Source organism: Mytilus galloprovincialis, chromosome 3 (assembly GCF_965363235.1).
Source record: "Mytilus galloprovincialis chromosome 3, xbMytGall1.hap1.1, whole genome shotgun sequence".
In the NCBI taxonomy this organism is placed as follows: domain Eukaryota; kingdom Metazoa; phylum Mollusca; class Bivalvia; order Mytilida; family Mytilidae; genus Mytilus; species Mytilus galloprovincialis.
Genome location: NC_134840.1, coordinates 81,909,618 through 81,922,077, shown reverse-complemented (window position 1 = coordinate 81,922,077; position 12,460 = coordinate 81,909,618). Strand labels below are relative to the sequence as shown.

At 34.2% G+C, this 12,460-nt stretch overlaps 1 pseudogene; it reads right to left on the bottom strand.

Annotated features, from left to right (window-relative positions):
- Positions 1–7,314: 7,314 nt before the first annotated feature.
- LOC143069122 (uncharacterized) lies at positions 7,315–8,574 on the bottom strand (annotated as a pseudogene).
- Between the last annotated feature and the right edge of the window lie 3,886 nt (positions 8,575–12,460).

Here is a 12,460-nt window from a genome sequence, read left to right as displayed (position 1 = left end):
TCCATATCTACATGGTTTCTTAATTTCACGTGTAGAACGTCTTATAACGGAAAACGTTTCAAAAGGGTTGTCCAGGTTGCTGGTATACATACTTGTGTTGTATTTTCAATATCGCAAAAAAACGTATTCATCAATGTCCGTAGTTCTATCGGTCAAAACTGAATGATAAAGATTGTCATTGTATATTGGTTGTCCCCTTGACGCTAGATGTCGGATAAATACAGTAGTTTCGCGTCCATCAGGTAATCTAACATGAGCATACTATGGGTTAGCTTCCAAAAGATCAACTTCAATATTTGTTTGTAAAAGATACTAACACAATGTCGACTGCTGTACCCCTAATGTTTACTTCTTAATCCCTTATGTTGGGTTCACACATTGCCGATTATTGCTCCCGTTTGAGATCAGACAGCGATACGACTCGAAAAGTGAAAAAGTCGGATTAATATCCTCAATTATCTGGAATGTCCTATTATTGTCTGAACGCAGTCGTTTAAGTTCGTAACAGATTCCTACTGGTCGGGAAGGGTCTGAATAGTTCGGCAAAGCACCCCGACAGTTAGGTGCGTCCCGTAACATTCGGGGAAACTCAGCCGATTTTGTCTAGTCGAATTACAATCGTGCCTATGTCGTGACAGATTCTGCTGTATCGGGTCGAATTCTTAACAATGTTCTGTGTATTCGGGACGGTGTCCTGTGGAACGGGAATGATCTGGAGAAGTCCCGACAATAACAGAATACAATACGACTGAGATCAGACAAAGCCGTTTGCAATGCGATAGAGCGGACCGTGATAGGATTACGTTCCGACAGTACCTGATCATCCCGATTATGCCGACAGTTTTCAAACGGATAACTTCCGTCAGCGTCGGTTCACTGTCTTGTCACTATCTGATCTCTGTCGGATAACATTCGGTAGAATCGGGACGCAGTCGTGACAGACTCGGTCGAATTTTACCTGGCGAAAGATACAAATCGAATTTCCATCCACGATTCACAGGATCTTGATCAGACTTTTGACAAATTTTAATCGGGAATGGTCCTGTCAAGGACGGCAGTAAAAATCGTGAATGTGTGACCCCAGCTTAATGTCGGTTTGTTTTGTTCACGCATCGTTGTCAATACAATGGAATTTGATGAGACTGTCGTACAAGTGAGGGGGTTAGCGCTATAAAACCAGGTTCAAACCATCATTTTTGACATAAGAAAATGCCTGTACCAAGTCAGGAATATGACAGTGGTAATCCATATGTTTGATGTGTTTGACCGTTTGATTTTGCCATTTGATAAAGGACTTTCCGTTTGAATTTTCCTCGGAGTTCAGTATTTTTGTGATTTTACTTTATCGCCTTCATGCTTAGTCGCATGCTCATGCTTTTTCATTAAAACCGTTCCAGGGTGGGCGCAAGACGACACGGAAGGTCTCATAATTTCGAAATATGCAAACTATAAAACAATATATTTACTTTATGATAATATAATACTTCCCCGTATTGCAGTGTGTGCACAGTATACATTTACATGTTTATACCCTGCTGCACATAACAAGTCTGTAATCTCGATTTACGACATCAATTTTAAAATTTTGATTATTAAAGTTAGAGCAAATCAATAAATATTTTCACAGTTTTAGGTTCATCCATTTCATTAGCCATGAGATGAATTTTGGTATCAGTTTAAAAAACAGTATTGTCAGTGTGTAATAGAAGTTCAACGGTGACCCCAATTTTCTTGATTTTTACTCGCAAACGTTCATTCTTGAATTTTTCATTGTGATACACATACTAAACAATTTTAATTAATTAACATTAATAAATATATTTGTGGATTTGCGACCCTAAGAAGACAGGATGGGTACCCTGTGCTCCTAACATATGCATAAACATGTATTTGGCAAATATTTGACATGAGAACATATACTAGATAGGGCCATATACAAACAAGAATGTGTCCAAAGTACACAGATGCCCCACTCGCACTATCCTTTACCATGTTCCATGGACCGTGAAATTGGGTAATAATCTAATTTGGCATTAAAATTAGAAAGATTATACTATAGGGAACATATGTACTAAGTTTCAAGTTGATTGGAGACCAAAAACTTTAACCTGAAACTCCCACTTTCATTTCTATGTTCAGTGGACCGTGAAATTTGGGTCAAAAGTCTAATTTGGCTTTAAAATTAAAAAGATCATATCATAAGCAACAATATTACTAAGTTTCAAGTTGATTGGACTTCAGCTTCATCAAAAACTACCTTGACCAAAAACTTTAACCTGAAACTCCCACTTTCATTTTCTATGTTCAGTGGACCGTGAAATTGGGTCAAAAGTCTAATTTGGCTTTGAAATTAAAAAGATCATATCATAAGCAACAAGTTTACTAAGTTTCAAGTTGATTGGACTTCAGCTTCATCAAAAACTACCTTGACCAAAAACTTTAAACCTGAAACTCTCACTTTCATTTTCTATGTTCAGTGGATGGTGAAATTGGGGTCAAAAGTCTAATTTGGCTTTAAAATTAAAAAGATCATATCATAAGCAACAAGTTTACTAAGTTTCAAGTTGATTGGACTACAGCTTCATCAAAAACTACCTTGACCAAAAACTTACCTGAAACTCCCACTTTCATTTTCTATGTTCAGTGGACCGTGAAATTGGGGTCAAAAGTCTAATTTGGCTTTGAAATTAGAAAGATCATAAGCAATAAGTGTACTAAGTTTCAAGTTGATTGGACTTCAGCTTCATCAAAAACTACCTTGACCAAAAACTTTTAACCTGAAACTCCCACTTTCATTTTCTATGTTCAGTGGACCGTGAAATTGGGGTCAAAAGTCTAATTTGGCTTTACAATTAAAAAGATCATATCATAAGCAACAAGTGTACTAAGTTTCAAGTTGATTGGACTTCAGCTTCATCGAAAACTACCTTGACCAAAAACTTTAACCTGAACGGACGGACGAACAGAAGCACAGACGGACGGAAGAACGGAGCCACAGACCAGAAAACATAATGCCCCTTTACTATCGTAGGTGGGGCATTAAAAGAAGTAGGTCCAATAAGAGCCGATTTTGCCCTCAAATTTCATGTTCATTTGTTGAAAGAAATTGAACACTTTTAAGATACTTAAGTGTATACTCCGATTAATTCAATTAGTTTATGTCAAAGATTGGAACTGATTAAGTTATTAAAGACACTCAAATTCAAGCTTAAATATGAAAAATCTATCAAATATCATAATATGTCACTTTTCAGATGGTTTAAAATTTTGTCAAAAATGAAAGTGACCGCATCCGTTTTCATTCTCAACCTTTATACAATTATGTTATTATCATCAAATACATTTTACATTTAATTGTTAAGAATGAACACGAATGCGGCCACTTCCATATAAGACGGAAACCGTCTAAATTTAAACTCAAATGCTAAAATTGTGAAGATTTCAGTAGCATGACTTAATGATACTATAGTACCCGAATCGATATATGTGCATTGTATTGTCAAAAACAGCCCACATGTATGTAGCAGAAGTATTTTACTTTCCAATAAATAGCTAAAAGATTAAATTTTAACAATTTTGTACAACTGCTATATTCTGGGGCTAAAAAGGGGTCTTACTGGACCTACTCCTTTCCTATAAATCATCTCGGCCGATTAGATAAGTTTATCCCCCTCTTAATCCATGCTATGATCCATGTTTAGCCGATCAGTCATGCCATATTTCGTTCTACAAAAGCAACAGGCTCTTTTGGAATGAAATCCTTTTTTCTAAATATTGTTCAAGTTTAGTTAATGTATTCTTCCTCTTTTCCATGCGATATTACTATAACAGTAGTTTATAAATTTGAATCCTCCTTTATTCATGCATTATTTTCCACTAATGATAGATGATGTTTTACGTAATTAAGAAATTCTGTAAAATATAAATACAAAAATATATGTATTATACTTACTCTTTCAGTGCATTATAATTGTGTGCTGTTATCTAACAAACTGTCAAACAAAATGTAATGCATGTTTACTTAATGATATTCAATCTATACTTCCCCATATTTTACCTTGTTTTATGGTTATTTATATAAAAAAAAGAAAATTATGCACTACTACATGCAGCATGTCTACTGAAATATTTTCTATATCAAAAACTTCCCGTGATGGCAAATTTAGAAAGGATGCAATTTAAATTTATTTAGGGAATGTGGCGCACACTGAATAACCCGCGTAGCAAGTTATTTTAAAGTAGGCACCACATTTTGTTAGTTATTTCAAATAAACAGAAACAATATTAAAGTCAATCCTTATAATTTAATTCTATTTCCACTGGAGTAAAACATTTAAAAACGTTGATGACGTCACGGTCACATGACGAAATTACGTCTATGAGCTGAGAGACAAAACACTGTCAGTCAATCAGAAGACGTGTTACATCCAAAATTAAATGATTTCAGAATAAATGTAGCTTTCTACTCATGGTGATTATGTTTTCTACCAAAGCAGTGGCATGCCGTTGGTCTATAGCGGAGAGTTGTCTCATTGGCAATCATACCACATTTTCTTATTTTTTGTAAGATGCGCTGAAAAGGCTACCTAATGACCAATCAAAAGATATGTCGAAGGAATTCTTTAAGGTGGTACTTAAAATTTCATTGGTTATATAAGCAGCTCGAGATCGACAAACACTAATTTTGATCATGGAGTAGCTTAATATTTCCTAAGAACATAGAACGTGGTTAAAACATTCAGCTGATTTTTACAGAGTAATGTACCACCTTAACGCGCTGTCTCTTCATAATAAACTCATCATAGACATCAAGCATAAATGTTGTGCATGCCAGGCAGACGCGTTACGCCTCCAATAGACTAACAGAAACGCTCGAATCAAAATTGTTCCTGATGCAGTCCAATAAGTGATAGTCTGAAAATATCTTTAAATATAAGAAATGAAGGTATGTGACCGTACATGGCATTGCAGAAGGGCTAGGGTAGACTTTTGATGCTGGCTTTGAATGTCTTTCTGATATATACTCTAAAATTGGAAAATATTTCAAACTATCAATAAAAAATTTAAAAAATCGTCGGTTTCTGACATTTTCAAGAAGTTTGTTTATCTTTTCAATATAGATGAAGTTATTACAAACGCAAATCGAACTACTCCAGTAATACTCACAGACAAGCCAAAGGACAAACTTCAAATCAGCGTATTATTAAAAACTTAATATGTACGGCTTTCAGTCATCAACTTTTAAAACTATCGGTTAACCGGTTAATCGGTCGAACCATAATCCGAGTAACCGGTCAGTCAAAACTATTCGATTCGACAATATATGAACAAAACTAAGAGAAATAAAAAAAAACTATGCTAAAAAAATAAAGAACAGAGAATAATGGAATGGTAGAATACACGGTAAAAAGAATAGAAAAGGTGTGCAAAAACAGAAAAAATGACCTAGTTATTTTTCCTTTTAAATACAGAACTGATCACGAAGGACCCCTATCCGAACACTTTTATTGTGGGAACTTGTTGTTTGGCATCCCATCAGTTTAAAATATTTACCTATATCGACCATAAATGCAGAACAATTTCCAAATTTACTATATTAGATGACCTTGATGAAATACAATGTAATGACTTCATATTTCCTCATAAAAATCGAAAGAAATTTATTAACAAATCAGGTGGTATTGCCCTTGGGTATAAAAGTTATTTGGAAAGTTTTATCAAACCAATTACAACCGACTGTCAATTTGTACTTTGGTTCAGTATCGATAAAAAAAATTTTGATTCACCGGAAAATGTTATATTTGGTATTGTTTATGTACCGCCTGAAAATAGTTCATACTCGTCGGTTGAGGCATTTAATGATATTGAAAGAGAATTTCATAAATTTAATGAAAATACAAACCTGATTTGTTTAGTTGGAGATTTTAATGCTCGAACGGGAAATATAAGAGATTATATAGAAGATAATGATACAGAAGATTATTTTGTCAATAATGTTATAGATATCACAGAACTTACTGATACTAAAATTTTAGACGAATTGTGTATTCCAAAACATAGAAATAGTCCTGATTTAGTTGTCAATAATTTTGGGAGAAAACTTGTAGATTTTTGTAAAAATAATAATGTATTTATATACAATGGCAGAATTGGAAATGACAAAGCTGGGAAATCAACCAGAAAAAACTTGAGTGTAGTAGATTATGCCTTGAGCACAGCTCATTTATTAAAATTTGTAAAACATTTTGAAGTGCTAGAATTTAGCAAACTGTACTCAGATATTCATTCGCCACTCTCACTTGTTTTAGGAGAGATTAGGCCTGAATGTATACATCAAAACGAATGTGATAGAAACATTCCAGTAAGAATTAAACCATGGAAATTTGAGAAATCATTGGATTTTAAAAATAGTATTGATCTTTCACGAGTTAAAGCAGTTCTAGAAAATTTAGACATTTTGAATACAAATACGACGGATATTCAGAAAGACAGCGTGAATCAAGTTGTACAAGAAATTTCTAATATACTTTTAGAATCTGCAAAAAAAACTCTTGGTTTAACTTGCGGAAAGCAAAATTCTGAAAATTCTAAAAAGCAACCAAACAAGTTATGGTTTAATTCTGACTGTTATAAAGCTAGAAAAGAGCTTAGGAGAGCTAAGCGGCTATATAAACATTATAGTTAAAATGTATTTAAACATAGAGTTAAAATATCGGAAATGTATTATAAAAATATTATGGATGAAAATATAATTAAATTTAATCGTGATATGCGTAAAAAGATGAAATATATGAGAGTAAAAAATTCGAAAGAATTTTGGAAAATTCTTAATCAAGATAGAAAAAGAGAGAAATCAAAAATTTCTCTGGAAACATTATTCCATTTTTTTAAAGATCTGAATAAAAACAAGCATGACAAAAGAGAAGATTTTAGTATACAAAATAACATGGATCCAGAAAACTCCAATGACATTTTAAATGGGAAAATTACTAAAGATGAGATAAAAAAAGCTGTAAAAAATGCCAAAAATAATAAAGCACTAGGAGAAGATAAAATAATTAACGAATATATTTGTTCTTCTTTGGATAGTATGATAGATATTTATGTTCAATTATTTAACTTAGTTTTTGATTCAGGTATTTTGCCTGAAGCATGGCTTATAGGTCACATGATACCAGTATACAAAAACAAAGGAGACAAGATGAATCCTAAAAATTATAGACCTATTACATTGTTCTTCTTCCGTTAATACACATATATCAAAACCACATATTATTCTCATAATAATAATAACAAGAAATAGTAAAGTGCAATACCACACGACAGAGCCGATGGCTGGTTTAATTACCATTTAATAATAATATATCTCATGTACATAATATAAACATCTTTATAATGTCCTCGTATAAATATGTAAATAGTTCATTCAGTGAACCCACTCATGTAAAGCAAAATAATCTCTTAATGCATGATACAAAATCTATGAAAACCGTAGTATTAAAAAATAAACGTGACCGATCGAGTGGACCCTGTCGTGCCGAATGATTTAACCGCCAAATCAGATGAAACACATAACCTAAAAACGCCACCTATGGGCAGACAATTCAGAAGAAAATAATTTCATACTAATTCATAAATTCAAACGATTGAAATTATATTTCTTCTTCCGTTAATACCCATATATCAAAACCACATATTATTCTCATAATAATAATAACAAGAAATAGTAAAGTGCAATACCACACGACAGAGCCGATGACTGAAACACAAAGAACGGGAAAATTTTAAAGAAAGTTTTATATCATGCAATAAAAGAATTCAAAATTCAAGCAATAAATCTATAACCCTAAATTTTTGGAGACTTCAAGCAAATCTTCTAACGAGTCCTTAACATAACCATCTTTGGCCGTTTCAGAACGCCATCTACCGTGCCTCTTAAAAAGGCGGTCTGGTAAACCCAAATTAGCACAAACACTAGCACCCCCAGACCTCAAACTGTGCAATCCATATCGCTTTATGTTATGAACAAAAGGCTTGAAAGCCTCAATAAAGAGCTCACGCATCCTTGAATACGACAAAGGGGTATTTTCTTTACGCAAAACATAGGCATCTTTACATTTTGTTAGATTTCGAAAAATAAACTCATCAGAATCACATGAAATATCAGCCCACTGCAAATATAATTCCATGTTTTTAACGGGACACTTATTTGAATGTGTACGAGCGATTAATACTGAATTTCCATCTCTATATACATCTGTTTTACTATGTTGTATTAGAATTGACATATAACACTCTAAAATAACTATATCACTACTTCTAATATTAAGCATCTCAGAAACTCTTAAAAAACAGCAAATGCAGTGAAACACGCACAAATTATATGTTGATTATACAAGTTACCAAAAGAAAACATGGCATCATACATTTTATGCAGCAATTCCATCGAAATAGGTTCCTTTTTATTCGTAGGAGTAGCCAAACTGCGTTTCGCACCTTCTAACACATTAATAACTAAAGACGAATCAGTCGGTGAACATAAAGATCCAATTAGTGAATGTATCCACTTTAAAGAATAAAACGCCTGAACAACTGGACTAGCAGTATTGCTCGACTGTGTCAGAGAAGCTAAATATATAGCTACGTGAAAAGCTTTAAGCCCCAGTCCCACTAGACCACGATCGCACCACGCTCACCGCGATCTAAAATAAATTTAGATCGTGGTAAGGTCGCGGTATGAGCGGCATGAAAATGTAAATTTTCGTTGCTTTCACGATGCTACTACGTCCTCTCTACGCTTCTACAAAGATCCCGCTACGATTATACCACGTTCTCACCGCGCTTATTCTGCGACCTCACTACGCTTATCAAGATCTTTCTACGTTCTTCACGTTCTCACTACGACCATACCACGAGTTATCCGATTGCAACACGATCTTACTGCGATTATTACACGTTCTTACCACGATTATACTACGTTCATACTCATAGCGCGATCTTACTACGTTCTCAGCAATAACGTCAACATCGTGTTCCATATCAATACAGTTCAATTCCTTCTATTTCTGATTAAATCGTAGATTTCTCGGAAACAATACAGTCATGCCACCAAAATCTACCAGAACACGTGGGCATAGTGGTAGGAGTTGATGTAGAGGCAGAGGGAGCAAAGTAACGAATCCTGATCAAGCAGAGATGTCGGACCGACCAATCCAACCTAAATTACAACCTATTGCTGGTCCATGAAGCTCAATGACGATATTTTAGTGAACGATAACAGAGATGACATAGATGTATCAATATATATAGGAAGATGTGGTATGAGTGCCAATGAGACAACTCTCCATCCAAGTAACAATTTATAAAAGTAAACCATTATAGGCCAAGGTACGGCCTTCAACGCGGACCCTTGGCTCACATCAATCAGCACGTTATATTACTAGTGTTAAACCATTTAAACGGGAAAACCAACGGTGTAATCTATATAAAAACGAGAAGCATGGTTGAGCCGTTAGAGCAAATGGATAATTACATTCAAACAAACAAAATCTAGGGAGCTTTTTTATATATTTTATGTAAAAATGACAATGAGAATGATGATCGTAGTGTGAACGTAGTCAGGTCGTAAGAAGAGCGTGATGAGGACGGCAAGGGCGTACTAGAATCGTACTATGGTCTTGAACAGCGTGGTATAGTCGTAGAGGAAGCGTAGTTGGGTCGCAGTGAGAACGTGATGGTCGTAGTGAGGTCGTGATAACGTCGCTGTGCGATCGTAGCGCAGTCTCTCCGAATAGAATCACGCTTTCGCTACGCTCTCGCTACGATTGTACAGCGACCTTTGCGATCTTACTACGATCTTAGTGCGCTCTCACTACGCTTCTACTACGACCTGATTGCGCCACGACCGCACCACGATTGTTTTGAACATGTTCAAAGTTGGCCACGCTCTTCGCGATCTTGAAGACCTCACCACGACCGTGATACGACCTTACTGCGATCTACACGATCGCACTACGATCATCAAAATTTGCATTTTTTTCACAGATCGTAGTGCGATCGTGGCCTAGTGGGACTAGGGTATTAGCTGGTAGAATATCACAATTTTCAATTCCGTTCAATATAGCCCATTTTTTCCATCGTAAAAAACTTTGATAATACCCTTTTGTTGTAGATGCTGCTCGAGATTCCGAAAGTAATTCTGGAAGTAAATTCACTTTACTAAGTAAAGAGACAGGTAGATTCTGCAATTCTCCAGCGAATGCCTGCAAAAATATATGTGTAATTGAAAGGAAACATTAATAATGAAAATCATTGAAAATCATTACAATCATCTTAATACTACAATCTAAATGTCACTGTAATATTCGCCACTGTCAACACAAACACACAAGAAATACATGTTAAACAACATTCTATAAGAAAAGATCAAGAGAGATCTATAATACATGCTCACATCAAAATGAGCTAACTGGATGAAAAATCCATCCGTAATGCTAACATGCGAAAAGTTAAATCAACATTGCCAAATATGGCCTTCTTACTCTTACCAGCTATATAAGCATTTTTGTAAGTAGGAAGATCTATACAATTTATCACCTCAGAAATAAACCCATCACCAAAAGGACAAAGCATTGGCCAAAAACTGGCAGAGGGCCAGTAAGGTAAAATTAAAGTACCAACAGCTTTACACTGCCGCATATACATCAATACACGTGGGATCAAAGAAACAGATGGAACAAATAACCCGTTGATCCCTCGCCAATCAACCGTGAACGCATCAACACCTGATGAATCACATTCCAAAATCTGGAATAAAAAAACGTGCAATTTAAAATTGTCGTCAGAGGCAAACCAATCAACCTCGTGAGGTCCCCAAAGGGATTCAACTATCTGAAATACAAATTCAGAAATAGCCCAATCATCTGAATCAATAATTCTACTTAGATAATCAGCTCTCTCGTTCTCAGTACGTGGGATCCATACCATATCTATATTAACATTGTGTTTAATACATGTGCTAAAAATGTCTAAAGCTAACTTTTACAGAACTGATTTAGTGCTCCCTTTACTAACAATGCTAACAACATTTTGATTGTCAGTAAACCATTTTACATTCTTGCCATTTAAAAGGTTTATAAACGACAAAAATACATTTTTCACCGCAGTCAACTCCTTCCATGTAGAACTAGTAGAAACTTCAGATTCTAACCACGTACCATAAGCAATATTATATGGGTTTTCCACGATATAACCACCGTAACCCGTATTACTTGCATCACTATATACAATAGTCTGCCAAGATACATCAGTCTTAAAAGGTTTAACATTGGCTTCATGTAAATTAAACCTCCAAAAATTAATTTGATCAATTCTGTCTACAGATAAATGTATATAACTGTTCCATGAATGAACACTATTAATGTCAATAGACAAATGTTTAGTCATTAAATATACTAAACTGATTTCATTTGTATATACGTTTGGTGACACTTACAGGTAATTATAATTCAATATCAATTATAACGGCAATCATCCTTATCACACACATCTTCAAATAGACTGTCCTTATGCATATTAAAACATAAGCTCCGCCCGATCAGTTGAAATAACATTGGTAATACCTAACCTTTTTTCTAAATATTTGAAAACAAAGATACTCATCAGCTGTAATCAACAAACATAATTGATAAATTAGGATATACTAAAAAAAAACCACTTACAACTCCTTTTATGAATGTGGAAAATATACTGAATTCCGAGGAAAATTTAAAACGGAAAGACCCTTATCAAACGGCAAAAGGAATATAAAACAAATAATGATAGCTGTTTTAGGAAGTTGGGATTATAGTGTCTAGATTATTTGAGGGTTTCATAAACGTTAGAATTCTTGTTTAGATCTTATTTCTTTAAAGCGCTGCGATAAATATATTGAAAGAATATTATTATTTCTAAAATGAATTTGAAATAACACATTCTGAGGAAAAATAAAACAAATAAAACAAATTGTATGTAACAATTATATATAATTTAAATCAATTAAAATGAACTAATATGATAGCAATATGTTGCAACAAAAAAAACAAAAAAAAAACATGAATTTATCCAGAAAAACATAGATTAAATAGATGCATGAAAACATTCACAGTTAGGGGCATTGAATAAACAAGTTGTTTTTAATTTTTTTTTATAAAATTACTTTTATTAGAAAGAGGGACGAAAGATACCAAAGGGACAGTCACACTCATAAATCTAAAACAAACTGACAACGCCATGGCTAAAAATGAAAAAGACAAACAGAAAAACAGAAAAACAATAGTACACATGACACAACATAGAACACTAAAGAATAAATAACACGAACCCCACCAAAAAACTAGGGGTGTTTTCGTACGTTTAAAGCACTGCATATTCCACAATACAATTGGTTATACAGAGCAAACTTTAATAAATGATGACACCA